Raw genomic sequence first — 15,162 nt, forward strand, 5'->3', positions numbered from 1 at the left:
TTACCGCTGAGCCATGGTAGCTTGCTACTGCTCTGGAACACTTAGGCTGGCCGGCATGTGTCCTTCTTCGTTCCTGTGTCTGTCCCTTCGGGGAAATGTCACGCTTTGAGTACCGGAGTCCTGTTAGCCCGCTACAGCCCGGTTTACCGGAGTCCTGCTAGCCCAGTGCTACAGCCCGGACCCACTTGCTGATGGCCGACACGTTCGAAGCTGGGTCATGAATGCCTGTCCCTGTAAGTCTGTGCCACTTTGGGTTTACGACTAGTCATGTCAGCCCGGGCTCTTTATCATATGGATGCTAGCGACACTATCATATACGTGAGCCAAAAGGCGCAAACGGTCCCGGGAAAAGGTAAGACGACACCCGTGGGGATACCGTGCGTGAGGCCGCAAAGTGATATGAGGTGTTACCAGCTAGATCGATGTGACATCGAGTCGGGGTCCTGACAATTATCCATTGTTAGGGAACGGTTGTAATGGTAGTGAGAATGTAGAATCGTCTTTGGAGCGGACCTGGGAGTGGCCAGCATAAGGGACGAAGACGGGGAAACATATTGGATGCGATCATACCAGCACTAAAGCATCGGATCCCATCAGAACTCCGAAGCTAAGCGAGCTTGGGCGAGAGTAGTACTAGGATGGGTGACCTCCTGGGAAGTCCTCGTGTTGCATTCCCATTTTAATTATTTTTTGCGCCTTGTGACAAACATATCCCACGTGCACGATATATATTAATCCCGTTATATTATTTTTGACGTTTGCGATAGTTTTAAGCTCGATGCTCATTGCTCGCGCGTCTTGGGGCGGCTTTGTGGCGCGAAGAGCGCGTTCTGAAAGGGGTGGACAAAACTCGTGTTGCTGCGGTATGGAGGGAGGGGTGGAAACCGTGGAAAATCGTCTCCGTGATTGAGCGGGAGAGTAAGTAGTATAGGACATTATCCATTGTTAGGGAGCGGTTGTAATGGTAGTGAGAATGTAGAATCGTCTTTGGAGCGGACCTGGGAGTAGCAAGCATAAGGGACGAAGACGGGGAAACATGTCGGATGCGATCATACCAGCACTAAAGCACCAGATCCCATCAGAACTCCAAAGTTAAGCGTGCTTGGGCGAGAGTAGTAATAGGATGGGTGACCTCCTGGGAAGTCCTTGTGTTGCATTCCCTTTTTAATTATTTTTTGCGCCTTGTGACAAACATATCGCACGTGCGCGATATATATTAATCCCGTTATATTATTTTTGACGTTTGCGATAAGTTTAAGCTCGATGCTCATTGCTCGTGCGTCTTGGGGCGGCTTTGTGGCGCGAAGAGCGTGTTCTGAAAGGGGTGGAAAAAACTCGTGTTGCTGCGGTATGGAGGGAGGGGTGGAAACCGTGGAAAACTCGTCTCCGTGATTGAGCGGGAGAGTAAGTAGTATAGGACATTATCCATTGTTAGGGAACGGTTGTAATGGTAGTGAGAATGTAGAATCGTCTTTGGAGCGGACCTGGGAGTGGCAAGCATAAGGGACGAAGACGGGGAAACATATTGGATGCGATCATACAAGCACTAAAGCATCGGATCCCATCAGAACTCCGAAGTTAAGCGAGCTTGGGCGAGAGTAGTACTAGGATGGGTGACCTCCTGGGAAGTCCTCGTGTTGCATTCCCTTTTTAATTATTTTTTGCGCCTTGTGACAAACATATCGCACGTGCGCGATATATATTAATCCCGTTATATTATTTTTGATGTTTGCGATAGTTTTAAGCTCGATGCTCATTGCTCGCGCGTCTTGGGGCGGCTTTGTGGCGCGAAGAGCGCGTTCTGAAAGGGGTGGACAAAACTCGTGTTGCTGCGGTATGGAGGGAGGGGTGAAAACCGTGGAAAATCGTCTCCGTGATTGAGCGGGAGAGTAAGTAGTATAGGACATTATCCATTGTTAGGGAACGGTTGTAATGGTAGTGAGAATGTAGAATCGTCTTTGGAGCGGACCTGGGAGTAGCAAGCATAAGGGACGAAGACGGGGAAACATGTCGGATGCGATCATACCAGCACTAAAGCACCGGATCCCATCAGAACTCCAAAGTTAAGCGTGCTTGGGCGAGAGTAGTAATAGGATGGGTGACCTCCTGGGAAGTCCTCGTGTTGCATTCCCTTTTTAATTATTTTTTGCGCCTTGTGACAAACATATCGCACGTGCGCGATATATATTAATCCCGTTATATTATTTTTGACGTTTGTGATATGTTTAAGCTCGATGCTCATTGCTCGTGCGTCTTGGGGCGGCTTTGTGGCGCGAAGAGCGTGTTCTGAAAGGGGTGGAAAAAACTCGTGTTGCTGCGGTATGGAGGGAGGGGTGGAAACCGTGGAAAACTCGTCTCCGTGATTGAGCGGGAGAGTAAGTAGTATAGGACATTATCCATTGTTAGGGAACGGTTGTAATGGTAGTGAGAATGTAGAATCGTCTTTGGAGCGGACCTGGGAGTGGCAAGCATAAGGGACGAAGACGGGGAAACATATTGGATGCAATCATACCAGCACTAAAGCATCGGATCCCATCAGAACTCCGAAGTTAAGCGTGCTTGGGCGAGAGTAGTACTAGGATGGGTGACCTCCTGGGAAGTCCTCGTGTTGCATTCCCTTTTTAATTATTTTTTGCGCCTTCTGACAAACATATCACTCGTGCGCGATATATATTAATACCGTTATGTTATTTTTGACGTTTGCGATATGTTTAAGCTCGATGCTCATTGCTCGTACGTCTTCGGGCGGTTTTGTGGCGCAAAGAGCGCGTTCTGAAAGGGGTGGAAAAAACTCGTGTTGCTGCGGTATGGAGGGAGGGGTGGAAACCGTGGAAAACTCGTCTCCGTGATTGAGCGGGAGAGTAAGTAGTATAGGACATTATCCATTGTTAGGGAACGGTTGTAATGGTAGTGAGAATGTAGAATCGTCTTTGAAGCGGATTTGGGAAGCATAAGGGACGAAGACGGGGAAACATGTCGGATGCCATCATACTAGCACTAAAGCACCGGATCCCATCAGAACTCCGAAGTTAAGCGTGCTTGGGCAAGAGTAGTACTAGGATGGGTAGCCTCTTGGGAAGTCCTCGTGTTGCATTCCCTTTTTAATTATTTTTTGCGCCTTGTGACAAACATATCGCACGTGCGCGATATATATTAATCCCGTTATATTATTTTTGATGTTTGCGATATGTTTAAGCTCGATGCTCATTGCTCGCGCGTCTTGGGGCGGCTTTGTGGCGCGAAGAGCGCGTTCTGAAAGGGGCGGAAAAAACTCGTGTTGCTGCGGTATGGAGGGAGGGGTGGAAACCGTGGAAAACTCATCTCCGTGATTCAGCGGGAGACTAAGTAGTATAGGACATTATCAATTGTTAGGGAACGGTTGTAATGGTAGTGAGAATGTAGAATCATCTTTGGAGCGGACCTGGGAGTGGCAAGCATAAGGGACGAAGACGGGGAAACATGTCGGATGCCATCATACTAGCTCTAAAGCACCGGATCCCATCAGAACTCCGAAGTTAAGCGTGCTTGGGCGAGAGTAGTACTAGAATGGGTGACCTCCTGGGAAGTCCTCGTGTTGCATTCCCTTTTTAATTATTTTTTGCGCCTTGTGACAAACATATCGCACATGTGCGATATATGTTAATCCCGTTATATTATTTTTGACGTTTGCGATATGTTTAAGCTCGATGCTCATTGCTCGCGCGTCTTGGGGCGGCTTTGTGGCGCGAAGAGCGCGTTCTGAAAGGGGTGGCAAAACTCGTGTTGCTGCGGTATGGAGGGAGGGGCGGAAACCGTGGAAAACTCGTCTTCGTTATTGAGCGGGAGAGTAAGTAGTATAGGACATTATCCATTATTAGGGAACGATTGTAATGGCAGTGAGAATATAGAATCGTCTTTGGAGCGGACCTGGGAGTGGCAAGCATAAGGGACGAAGACGGGAAAACATGTTGGATGCGATCATACCTGCACTAAAGCACCGGATCCCATCAGAACTTCGAAGTTAAGCGTGCTTGGGTGAGAGTAGTACTAGGATGGGTGACCTCCTGGGAAGTCCTCGTGTAGCATTCCCTTTTTAATTATTTTTTGCGCCTTGTGACAAACATATCGCACGTGCGCGATATATATTAATCCCGTTATATTATTATTGACGTTTGCGATATGTTTAAGCTCGATGCTCATTGCTCGCGCGTCTTGGGGCGGCTTTGTGGCGCGAAGAGCGCGTTCTGAAAGGGGTGTAAAAAACTCGTGTTGCTGCGGTATGGAGGGAGGGGTTGAAACCGTGGAAAACTCGTCTCTCTGATTGAGGGGGAGAGTAAGTAGTATAGGACATTATCCATTGTTAGGGAACGGTTGTAATGGTAGTGAGAATGTAGAATCATCTTTGGAGCAGACCTGGGAAGCATAAGGGACGAAGACGGGGAAACATGTCGGATGCGATCATACCAACACTAAAGCACCGGATCCCATCAGAACTCCGTAGTTAAGCGTGCTTGGGCATGAGTAGTACTAGGATGGGTGACCTCCTTGGAAGTCCTCGTGTTGCATTCCCTTTTTAATTATTTTTTGCGCCTTGTGACAAACATATCGCACCTGCGTGATATATATTAATCCCGTTATATTATTTTTGACGTTTGCGATATGTTTAAGCTCGATGATCATTGCTCGCGCGTCTTGGGGCGGCTTTGTGGCGCGAAGAGCGCGTTCTGAAAGAGGTGGAAAAAACTCGAGTTGCTGCGGTATGGAGGGAGGGGTGGAAACCGTGGAAAACTCGTCTTCGTGATTGAGCGGGAGAGTAAGTAGTATAGGACATTATCCATTCTTAGGGAACGGTTGTAATGGTAGTGAGAATGTAGAATCGTCTTTGGAGCGGACCTGGGAGTGGCAAGCATAAGGGACGAAGACGGGAAACATGTTGGATGCGATCATACCAGCACTAAAGCACCGGATCCCATCAGAAATCCGAAGTTAAGCGTGCTTGGGCGAGAGTAGTACTAGGATGGGTGACCTCCTCGTGTTGCATTCTCTTTTATTTATTTTTTGCGCCTTGTGACAAACATATCGCACGTGCGTGATATATATTAATCCTGTTATGTTATTTTTGACGTTTGCGATATGTTTAAGCTCGATGCTCATTGCTCGCGCGTCTTGGGGCGGCTTTGTGGCGCGAAGAGCGCATTCTGAAAGGGGTGGAAAAAACTCGTGTTGCTGCGGTATGGAGGGAGGGGTGGAAGCCGTTGAAAACTTGTCTCCATGATTGAGCGGGAGAGTAAGTAGTATAGGACATTATCCATTGTTAGGGAACGGTTGTAATGGTAGTGAGAATGTAGAATCGTCTTTGGAGCGGACCTGGAGAGCATAAGGGACGAAGAAGGGGAAACATGTCGGATGCGATCATACCAGCACGAAAGCACCGGATCCCATCGGAACTCTGAAGTTAAGCGTGCTTGGGCGAGAGTAGTACTAGGAAGTTAAGCGTGCTTGGGCGAGCGTAGTACTAGGATGGGTGACCTCCTGGGAAGTCCTCGTATTGCATTCCATTTTTAATTATTTTTTGCGCCTTGTGACAAACATATCGCACGTGCACGATATATATTAATCCCGTTATATTATTTTTGACGTTTGCGATATGTTTAATCTCGATGCTCATTGCTCGCGCGTCTTGGGGCGGCTTTGTGGCGCGAAGAGCGCGTTCTGAAAGGGGTGGAAAAAACTCGTGTTGCTGCGGAATGGAGGGAGGTGTGCAAAACCGTGGAAAACTCGTCTCCGTGATTAAGCGGGAGAGTTAGTAGTATTGGACATTATCTATTGTTAGGGAACGGTTGTAATGGTAGTAAGAATGTAGAATCATCTTTGGAGCGGACCTGGGAAGCATAAGGGACGAAGACGGGGAAACATGTGGGATGCGATCATACCAGCACTAAAGCACCGGATCCCATCAGAACTCCGAAGTTAAGCGTGCTTGGGCGAGAGTAGTACTAGGATGGGTGACCTCCTCGTGTTGCATTCCCTTTTTAATTATTTTTTGTGCCTTGTGACAAACATATCGCACGTGCGCGATATATATTAATCCCGTTATATTATTTTTGACGTTTGCGATATGTTTAAGCTCGATGCTTATTGCTCGCACGTCTTGGGGCGGCTTTGTGGCGCGAAGAGCGCGTTCTGAAAGGGGTGGAAAAAACTCGTGTTGTTGCGGTATGGAGGGAGGGGTGGAAACCGTGGAAAACTCGGCTCCGTGATTGAGCGGGAGAGTAAGTAGTATAGGACATTATCCATTGTTAGAGAACGATTGTAATGGTAGTGAGAATGTAGAATCGTCTTTGGAGCGGACCTAGGAGTGGCAAGCATAAGGGACGAAGACGGGGAAACATGTCGGATGCGATCATACCAGCACTAAAGCACCGGATCCCATCAGAACTCCGAAGTTAAGCATGCTTGGGCGAGAGTAGTACTAGGATGGGTGACCTCCTGGGAAGTCCTCGTGTTGCATTCCCTTTTTAATTATTTTTTGCGCCTTGTGACAAACATATCGCACATGTGCGATATATGTTAATCCCGTTATATTATTTTTGACGTTTGCGATATGTTTAAGCTCGATGCTCATTGCTCGCGCGTCTTGGGGCGGCTTTGTGGCGCGAAGAGCGCGTTCTGAAAGGGGTGGCAAAACTCGTGTTGCTGCGGTATGGAGGGAGGGGCGGAAACCGTGGAAAACTCGTCTTCGTTATTGAGCGGGAGAGTAAGTAGTATAGGACATTATCCATTATTAGGGAACGATTGTAATGGCAGTGAGAATATAGAATCGTCTTTGGAACGGACCTGGGAGTGGCAAGCATAAGGGACGAAGACGGGAAAACATGTTGGATGCGATCATACCTGCACTAAAGCACCGGATCCCATCAGAACTTCGAAGTTAAGCGTGCTTGGGTGAGAGTAGTACTAGGATGGGTGACCTCCTGGGAAGTCCTCGTGTAGCATTCCCTTTTTAATTATTTTTTGCGCCTTGTGACAAACATATCGCACGTGCGCGATATATATTAATCCCGTTATATTATTATTGACGTTTGCGATATGTTTAAGCTCGATGCTCATTGCTCGCGCGTCTTGGGGCGGCTTTGTGGCGCGAAGAGCGCATTCTGAAAGGGGTGTAAAAACTCGTGTTGCTGCGGTATGGAGGGAGGGGTTGAAACCGTGGAAAACTCGTCTCCCTGATTGAGGGGGAGAGTAAGTAGTATAGGACATTATCCATTGTTAGGGAACGGTTGTAATGGTAGTGAGAATGTAGAATCATCTTTGGAGCAGACCTGGGAAGCATAAGGGACGAAGACGGGGAAACATGTCGGATGCGATCATACCAACACTAAAGCACCGGATCCCATCAGAACTCCGTAGTTAAGCGTGCTTGGGCATGAGTAGTACTAGGATGGGTGACCTCCTTGGAAGTCCTCGTGTTGCATTCCCTTTTTAATTATTTTTTGCGCCTTGTGACAAACATATCGCACCTGCGTGATATATATTAATCCCGTTATATTATTTTTGACGTTTGCGATATGTTTAAGCTCGATGATCATTGCTCGCGCGTCTTGGGGCGGCTTTGTGGCGCGAAGAGCGCGTTCTGAAAGAGGTGGAAAAAACTCGAGTTGCTGCGGTATGGAGGGAGGGGTGGAAACCGTGGAAAACTCGTCTTCGTGATTGAGCGGGAGAGTAAGTAGTATAGGACATTATCCATTCTTAGGGAATGGTTGTAATGGTAGTGAGAATGTAGAATCGTCTTTGGAGCGGACCTGGGAGTGGCAAGCATAAGGGACGAAGACGGGAAACATGTTGGATGCGATCGTACCAGCACTAAAGCACCGGATCCCATCAGAAATCCGAAGTTAAGCGTGCTTGGGCGAGAGTAGTACTAGGATGGGTGACCTCCTCGTGTTGCATTCCCTTTTAATTATTTTTTGCGCCTTGTGACAAACATATCGCACGTGCGTGATATATATTAATCCTGTTATATTATTTTTGACGTTTGCGATATGTTTAAGCTCGATGCTCATTGCTCGCGCGTCTTGGGGCGGCTTTGTGGCGCGAAGAGCGCATTCTGAAAGGGGTGGAAAAAACTCGTGTTGCTGCGGTATGGAGGGAGGGGTGGAAGCCGTTGAAAACTCGTCTCCATGATTGAGCGGGAGAGTAAGTAGTATAGGACATTATCCATTGTTAGGGAACGGTTGTAATGGTAGTGAGAATGTAGAATCGTCTTTGGAGCGGACCTGGAGAGCATAAGGGACGAAGAAGGGGAAACATGTCGGATGCGATCATACCAGCACGAAAGCACCGGATCCCATCGGAACTCTGAAGTTAAGCGTGCTTGGGCGAGAGTAGTACTAGGATGGGTGACCTCCTGGGAAGTCCTCGTATTGCATTCCATTTTTAATTATTTTTTGCGCCTTGTGACAAACATATCGCACGTGCGCGATATATATTAATCCCGTTATATTATTTTTGACGTTTGCGATATGTTTAATCTCGATGCTCATTGCTCGCGCGTCTTGGGGCGGCTTTGTGGCGCGAAGAGCGCGTTCTGAAAGGGGTGGAAAAAACTCGTGTTGCTGCGGTATGGAGGGAGGTGTGGAAACCGTGGAAAACTCGTCTCCGTGATTAAGCGGGAGAGTTAGTAGTATTGGACATTATCTATTGTTAGGGAACGGTTGTAATGGTAGTAAGAATGTAGAATCATCTTTGGAGCGGACCTGGGAAGCATAAGGGACGAAGACGGGGAAACATGTGGGATGCGATCATACCAGCACTAAAGCACCGGATCCCATCAGAACTCCGAAGTTAAGCGTGCTTGGGCGAGAGTAGTACTAGGATGGGTGACCTCCTCGTGTTGCATTCCCTTTTTAATTATTTTTTGTGCCTTGTGACAAACATATCGCACGTGCGCGATATATATTAATCCCGTTATATTATTTTTGACGTTTGCGATATGTTTAAGCTCGATGCTTATTGCTCGCACGTCTTGGGGCGGCTTTGTGGCGCGAAGAGCGCGTTCTGAAAGGGGTGGAAAAAACTCGTGTTGTTGCGGTATGGAGGGAGGGGTGGAAACCGTGGAAAACTCGGCTCCGTGATTGAGCGGGAGAGTAAGTAGTATAGGACATTATCCATTGTTAGAGAACGATTGTAATGGTAGTGAGAATGTAGAATCGTCTTTGGAGCGGACCTAGGAGTGGCAAGCATAAGGGACGAAGACGGGGAAACATGTCGGATGCGATCATACCAGCACTAAAGCACCGGATCCCATCAGAACTCCGAAGTTAAGCATGCTTGGGCGAGAGTAGTACTAGGATGGGTGACCTCCTGGGAAGTCCTCGTGTTGCATTCCCTTTTTAATTATTTTTTGCGCCTTGTGACAAACATATCGCACGTGCGCGATATATATTAATCCCGTTATATTATTTTTGATGTTTGCGATATGTTTAAGCTCGATGCTCATTGCTCGCAAGTCTTGGGGCGGCTTTGTGGCGCGAAGAGCGCGTTCTGAAAGGGGCGGAAAAAACTCGTGTTGCTGCGGTATGGAGGGAGGGGTGGAAACCGTGGAAAACTCGTCTCCGTGATTCAGCGGGAGAGTAAGTAGTATAGGACATTATCCATTCTTAGGGAACGGTTGTAATGGTAGTGAGAATGTAGAATCATCTTTGGAGCGGACCTGGGAGTGGCAAGCATAAGGAACGAAGACGGGGAAACATGTCGGATGCGATCATACTAGCTCTAAAGCACCGGATCCCATCAGAACTCCAAAGTTAAGCGTGCTTGGGCGAGAGTAGTACTAGGATGGGTGACTTCCTGGGAAGTCCTCGTGTTGCATTCCCTTTTTAATTATTTTTTGCGCCTTGTGACAAACATATCGCACGTGTGCGATATATGTTAATCCCGTTATATTATTTTTGACGTTTGCGATATGTTTAAGCTCGATGCTCATTGCTCGCGCGTCTTGGGGCAACTTTGTGGCGCGAAGAGCGCGTTCTGAAATGGGTGGCAAAACTCGTGTTGCTGCGGTATGGAGGGAGGGGCGGAAACCGTGGAAAACTCGTCTTCGTGATTGAGCGGGAGAGTAAGTAGTATAGGACATTATCCATTATTAGGGAACGATTGTAATGGCAGTGAGAATGTAGAATCGTCTTTGGAGCGGACCTGGGAGTGGCAAGAATAAGGGAGGAAGACGGGAAAACATGTTGGATGCGATCATACCGGCACTAAAGCACCGGATCCCATCAGAACTTCGAAGTTAAGCGTGCTTGGGTGAGAGTAGTACTAGGATGGGTGACCTCATGGGAAGTCCTCGTGTTGCATTCCCTTTTTAATTATTTTTTGCGCCTTGTGACAAACATATCGCACATGCGCGATATATATTAATCCCGTTATATTATTATTGACGTTTGCGATATGTTTAAGCTCGATGCTCATTGCTCGCGCGTCTTGGGGCGGCTTTGTGGCGCGAAGAGCGCGTTCTGAAAGGGGTGTAAAAAACTCGTGTTGCTGCGGTATGGAGGGAGGGGTGGAAACCGTGGAAAACTCGTCTCCGTGATTGAGCGGGAGAGTAAGTAGTATAGGACATTATCCATTGTTAGGGAACGGTTGTAATGGTAGTGAGAATGTAGAATCATCTTTGGAGCGGACCTGGGAAGCATAAGGGACGAAGACGGGCAAACATGTCGGATGCGATCATACCAACACTAAAGCACCGGATCCCATCAGAACTCCGTAGTTAAGCGTGCTTGGGCGAGAGTAGTACTAGGATGGGTGACCTCCTGGGAAGTCCTCGTGTTGCATTCCCTTTTTAATTATTTTTTGCGCCTTGTGAGAAACATATCGCACGTGCGCGATATATATTAATCCCGTTATATTATTTTTGATGTTTGTGATATGTTTAAGCTCGATGCTCATTGCTCGCACGCCTTGGGGCGGCTTTGTGGCGCGAAGAGCGCATTCTGAAAGGGGTGGAAAAAACTCGTGTTGCTGCGGTATGGAGGGAGGTGTGGAAACCGTGGAAAACTCGTCTCCGTGATTGAGCGGGAGAGTAAGTAGTATAGGACATTATCCATTGTTAGCTAACGGTTGTAATGGTAGTGAGAATGTAGAATCGTCTTTGGAGCGGACCTAGGAGTGGCAAGCATAAGGGACGAAGACGGGGAAACATGTCAGATGCGATCATACCAGCACTAAAGCACCGGATCCCATCAGAACTCCGAAGTTAAGCGTGCTTGGGCGAGAGTAGTACTAGGATGGGTCACCTCCTGGGAAGTCCTCGTGTTGCATGCCCTTTTTAATTATGTTTTGTGCCTTGTGACAAACATATCACACGTGCGCGATATATATTAATCCCGTTATATTATTTTTGACGTTTGCGATATGTTTAAGCTCGATGCTCATTGCTCGCGCGTCTTGGGGCGGCTTTGTGGCGCGAAGAGTGCGTTCTGAAAGAGGTGGAAAAAACTCGAGTTGCTGCGGTGTCAGGACCCCGACTCGATGTCACATCGATCTAGCCGGTAACACCTCATATCACTTTGCGGCCTCACGCACGGTATCCCCACGGGTGTCGCCTTACCTTTGCCCGGGACCGTTTGCGCCTTTTGGCTCACGTATATGATAGTGTCGCTAGCATCCATATGATAAAGAGCCCGGGCTGACATGACTAGTCATAAACCCAAAGTGGCACAGACTTACAGGGACAGGCATCCATGACCCAGCTTCGAACGTGTCGGTCATCAGCAAGTGGGTCCGGGCTGTAGCACTGGGCTAGCAGGACTCCGGTAAACCGGGCTGTAGCGGGCTAACAGGACTCCGGTACTCAAAGCGTGACATTTCCCCGAAGGGACAGACACAGGAACGAAGAAGGACACATGCCGGCCAGCCTAAGTGTTCCAGAGCAGTAGCAAGCTACCATGGCTCAGCGGTAACACTAGGAGACATTTCCCGGTAAGAGAGGCTACTAAAGATAAACAACTAGATAGTCAGGTCCCACACATACCAAGCATTTCAATCATACACACAATATGCTCGATATGTGCAAATACAACGAAGCATCACAACATGACTCTATGACACAAGTACTTTATTTAAGGCTCAGTGAGCCATACATAACATACACACAAAGGTACGGGTCTCACGACCCAACATACAAGTCATACAATCATACAAGCCAGCAGCGGAAGTAACTTGTCTGAGTACAGACAACTAGTAAAATAAAAGAGGCTTGGAAAGCCTCTGGCTATACTATGTGGTCCTTCACAAGCTCAGGGTCACCACCTGGGTCTTTAGCCTACTCGTTGATGTCAACGTCTACATAGAACCCATCAGAAGGGGTTGCAGCGTCTTCTGTAAAAATGTAGATTATAGCAACATGAGTACAAAGGTACTCAGCAAGACTTACATCAGATCCTACATACATGCATAGTATCAAGAAGGGTTGGTGGAGTTATTGCAGCAAGCCAGCTTTGACTCTTGGCTAGGCTATCCTACGATACTTCAACTTGAAATAGTTTTGCGCACACGAGTCCACTATTCACCACTTCAATACACTACCGAGGATCCACCCCCGTCCTCCTACGGAGGAGCCATCCTCGGCACTCACACTTATCTTGAGGCTTTTAGTAGTTTCCATTTACTTGTCTATGAACTGTATAGGCAACCAAGTAGTCCTTTACCGCGGACGCGGCTATTCGAATAGATCATGTTAACCCTGCAGGGGGTACTTCTTCATACACGCTCTCACCACTTACCGTCGTTTACACGACATGTACTCGGCAACCTTCAAGCGGAAGCCCAACGTGGGTGTCAGCCACGACCTACCTAATCACCTAAGCCTCCAGTCCAGGTTTATCGCCTATTCAGGTTCCATCCGCAGGGAGTCCGGCCGAGGTTTCCCATACGGCCCCGAACGATGTGAACAGGGTTCCCGAGATACCTAACGGGTATTTGGTACACCCGGCCACGTACCTACCGCATCACAGCCCACCCCTACGGTCAGCGCTGTCCACGGCCTCCAGTAGGCTACAAACACCAGAAACTACTTGCAACTCCTGGACGGAGAACTAGGGTGAATAAGAAGTCGAGAGGGTCCATTGGTTTCGGGCCCAATGCATGGTAGTAGCTGATTCTTAAATCACACATACAGATCTCAGTGCTTAAGGTCGGCTTCAATGAAACAACCCACCATGTACTCCTACATGGCCTCTCATCGATACCTTTACCAAATCGTGTTCACCACACCACTCTCATTACCGACATAATCATTTCACTCTAGCCCATCACCCAGATGAACCAGACCTGACACGACTCTAAGCATAGCAGGCATAGCAAGGTAGGAACAACACATACATAGGGCTCAATCAACTCCTACACATGCTAGTGGGTTTCATCTAGTTACTGTGGCAATGACAGGTCATGCAGAGGAAATGGGTTCAACTACCGTAGCACACAGCAGTTTGATTCGCGTTGTCTTAATGCAGTAAAAGAGAGCAGGAGCGAGAACATGGGATTGTATCGATATGATCAAATGGTTGGTTGCTTGCCTGATGGTTCGATGCACGGATATGATTCTTCATTAGGGTAATCACGGTACTCCTCGGAGGCAGAACCTGTCGCAAGGGACATCGATACACAACCATCACCAAACAATGTGCAACAATATGATGCATGCATGAAACATGGCAATATGAGTGTGTTGGGCTAATGCAACTAAAACCAGAAGGGTTTGAACAAATTTGAATCAAGGATTCAAATTTCAAATTCAAATATGGCCTTTTAAAGTGCTTTTCCTTGTTCTGCTTGAAACATCAATTTAACTTGTTTGATCATGCATGAAAATAGTACAGATGGATAGATTGGATTTTTCTGATCATTTTTCATATATAATTTGTCCAATTTGGAGTTACAGAATAAAAGTTATGAATTTTTGAAGTTTAAATAATATTCTGGAATTTCCTGATTTAATTTAAATCCAGAAATATAATTATTGCGCCAGCATGACGTCAGCATGACGTCAGTGGTCAACTGCGGCTGGCTGAGGTCAAACCTGACGTGTGGGGCCCACACGTCAGTGACAGGGGGGGTTAAACAGAGTTAAATTAATCCTAATTACTAATTAGTGGCGCTGGGGCCCACTGGTCAGTGTCAGGGGGTTAACTAACAGTGGTTAGCGCTAATGATGTCCACCTGGCCGACGGGGCCCACGCGTCAGTGACCCTGGGGGGGTCAAACCCCAGGTCGGACAAGTCAAACCCCACCGGCGACATGACGCCGGCGAGGTCCGAGACGGCGGCGTGATGCGGGATCGCGCTACAGGGCACGGGCGAGGCTGTGCTTGGGCTCGTTGGAGAGCCCTTGCTCCCGCGCGTCGAACGGTGGCCGTGGCTGTGCCTGAGGTGGCCGGAGTCGACGGCGGCGAGCTCGGCTGCGGCCGCCGGAGTTCGGTCGTGCACGGAAACGGGGTTGGAGCTCGAAGGCGAGCGAAGCGAGGCGCTAGGGATGCTCTATGGAGCCTTACGAACTCGTTGGACTCGCCGGGGTGACCAAATGGTCACCGGAGCTGCGTCGACGGCGAGCTCGGCGACGGCGGAGGTTCGGCCGTGGTGGGGAGGAGGCTACGGTGAGGGAACGAGGGGGAGAAGAAGGGGAAACGGTGGCGTAGCTCACCGCGGTTGCAGTGGGCGTCGAAGCGGGCTCGGGGACGCGCTGGAGACGGCGAATCGACGGCGACGGTGGTCGGAGCCCGAGGACGGGAACGGCGACGTGGCGGCGATGCAGGGCTTCCGGAGGCCCGTGGAGCGGTGGGGAGGAAGAGGAGGTCGAGGCGGAGCTCCTGAGCTAGTCGGGGGAGCAAGGGGTGGCCGGAGACGGCTGCTAAGGCGAACGGCGGCGACGGTGGTGTTCGGCCATGTGAGAGAGAGAGCGAGGGAGAGGAGGGGAGAGCCGAGGGCGAGTGAGAGAGAGCAGGGGGGGAGGCGTGGCGTCGTCCAGGGCATCGAGGCGAGGAGGGGAGGGCAGGCAGGCAGGGAGAGAGGTGGCGTGGCGCGGTGGCGCGCGCGCGCGCCGGCCACACTCCCCTCCCTCTGTCGGGACGAAGACGACAGAGGAGCGAGGCGGGCTGGGCCGCCTGCTGGCTGGGCCGGCCAGCTG

General features: G+C 49.1%; 18 non-coding genes and 5 pseudogenes across 18 annotated transcripts; all 23 read left to right on the forward strand.

The window, feature by feature from the left end:
- Positions 1 to 556: 556 nt before the first annotated feature.
- On the forward strand, positions 557 to 675 carry LOC119313652. Its single transcript, XR_005151923.1, has one exon. It is a non-coding gene; the product is annotated as a 5S ribosomal RNA (ribosomal RNA).
- A 366-nt stretch (positions 676 to 1,041) lies between these two features.
- On the forward strand, positions 1,042 to 1,160 carry LOC119313807. The gene has a single exon (XR_005152072.1). It is a non-coding gene; the product is annotated as a 5S ribosomal RNA (ribosomal RNA).
- A 367-nt stretch (positions 1,161 to 1,527) lies between these two features.
- On the forward strand, positions 1,528 to 1,646 carry LOC119313814. The gene has a single exon (XR_005152079.1). It is a non-coding gene; the product is annotated as a 5S ribosomal RNA (ribosomal RNA).
- Positions 1,647 to 2,012: 366 nt separating this feature from the next.
- Positions 2,013 to 2,131, forward strand: LOC119313642. Its single transcript, XR_005151913.1, has one exon. It is a non-coding gene; the product is annotated as a 5S ribosomal RNA (ribosomal RNA).
- A 367-nt stretch (positions 2,132 to 2,498) lies between these two features.
- LOC119313276 lies at positions 2,499 to 2,617 on the forward strand. The gene has a single exon (XR_005151642.1). It is a non-coding gene; the product is annotated as a 5S ribosomal RNA (ribosomal RNA).
- Positions 2,618 to 2,978: 361 nt separating this feature from the next.
- LOC119313891 lies at positions 2,979 to 3,097 on the forward strand. Its single transcript, XR_005152148.1, has one exon. It is a non-coding gene; the product is annotated as a 5S ribosomal RNA (ribosomal RNA).
- A 367-nt stretch (positions 3,098 to 3,464) lies between these two features.
- LOC119313798 lies at positions 3,465 to 3,583 on the forward strand. The gene has a single exon (XR_005152063.1). It is a non-coding gene; the product is annotated as a 5S ribosomal RNA (ribosomal RNA).
- A 366-nt stretch (positions 3,584 to 3,949) lies between these two features.
- Positions 3,950 to 4,068, forward strand: LOC119313781. The gene has a single exon (XR_005152046.1). It is a non-coding gene; the product is annotated as a 5S ribosomal RNA (ribosomal RNA).
- Positions 4,069 to 4,429: 361 nt separating this feature from the next.
- On the forward strand, positions 4,430 to 4,548 carry LOC119313835. The gene has a single exon (XR_005152098.1). It is a non-coding gene; the product is annotated as a 5S ribosomal RNA (ribosomal RNA).
- A 366-nt stretch (positions 4,549 to 4,914) lies between these two features.
- Positions 4,915 to 5,023, forward strand: LOC119313989 (annotated as a pseudogene).
- Positions 5,024 to 5,383: 360 nt separating this feature from the next.
- On the forward strand, positions 5,384 to 5,536 carry LOC119313938 (annotated as a pseudogene).
- Positions 5,537 to 5,898: 362 nt separating this feature from the next.
- LOC119313976 lies at positions 5,899 to 6,007 on the forward strand (annotated as a pseudogene).
- Positions 6,008 to 6,374: 367 nt separating this feature from the next.
- On the forward strand, positions 6,375 to 6,493 carry LOC119313288. The gene has a single exon (XR_005151649.1). It is a non-coding gene; the product is annotated as a 5S ribosomal RNA (ribosomal RNA).
- Positions 6,494 to 6,859: 366 nt separating this feature from the next.
- LOC119313782 lies at positions 6,860 to 6,978 on the forward strand. Its single transcript, XR_005152047.1, has one exon. It is a non-coding gene; the product is annotated as a 5S ribosomal RNA (ribosomal RNA).
- Positions 6,979 to 7,338: 360 nt separating this feature from the next.
- LOC119313837 lies at positions 7,339 to 7,457 on the forward strand. Its single transcript, XR_005152099.1, has one exon. It is a non-coding gene; the product is annotated as a 5S ribosomal RNA (ribosomal RNA).
- Positions 7,458 to 7,823: 366 nt separating this feature from the next.
- LOC119313992 lies at positions 7,824 to 7,932 on the forward strand (annotated as a pseudogene).
- A 360-nt stretch (positions 7,933 to 8,292) lies between these two features.
- Positions 8,293 to 8,411, forward strand: LOC119313696. Its single transcript, XR_005151964.1, has one exon. It is a non-coding gene; the product is annotated as a 5S ribosomal RNA (ribosomal RNA).
- A 361-nt stretch (positions 8,412 to 8,772) lies between these two features.
- LOC119313978 lies at positions 8,773 to 8,881 on the forward strand (annotated as a pseudogene).
- A 367-nt stretch (positions 8,882 to 9,248) lies between these two features.
- LOC119313299 lies at positions 9,249 to 9,367 on the forward strand. Its single transcript, XR_005151655.1, has one exon. It is a non-coding gene; the product is annotated as a 5S ribosomal RNA (ribosomal RNA).
- A 367-nt stretch (positions 9,368 to 9,734) lies between these two features.
- LOC119313793 lies at positions 9,735 to 9,853 on the forward strand. Its single transcript, XR_005152057.1, has one exon. It is a non-coding gene; the product is annotated as a 5S ribosomal RNA (ribosomal RNA).
- Positions 9,854 to 10,219: 366 nt separating this feature from the next.
- Positions 10,220 to 10,338, forward strand: LOC119313622. The gene has a single exon (XR_005151893.1). It is a non-coding gene; the product is annotated as a 5S ribosomal RNA (ribosomal RNA).
- Positions 10,339 to 10,699: 361 nt separating this feature from the next.
- On the forward strand, positions 10,700 to 10,818 carry LOC119313586. Its single transcript, XR_005151859.1, has one exon. It is a non-coding gene; the product is annotated as a 5S ribosomal RNA (ribosomal RNA).
- Positions 10,819 to 11,185: 367 nt separating this feature from the next.
- LOC119313621 lies at positions 11,186 to 11,304 on the forward strand. The gene has a single exon (XR_005151892.1). It is a non-coding gene; the product is annotated as a 5S ribosomal RNA (ribosomal RNA).
- Positions 11,305 to 15,162: the final 3,858 nt, after the last annotated feature.

The sequence above is a fragment of the Triticum dicoccoides genome, chromosome 5B (assembly GCF_002162155.2).
Source record: "Triticum dicoccoides isolate Atlit2015 ecotype Zavitan chromosome 5B, WEW_v2.0, whole genome shotgun sequence".
NCBI classification, from domain to species: domain Eukaryota; kingdom Viridiplantae; phylum Streptophyta; class Magnoliopsida; order Poales; family Poaceae; genus Triticum; species Triticum dicoccoides.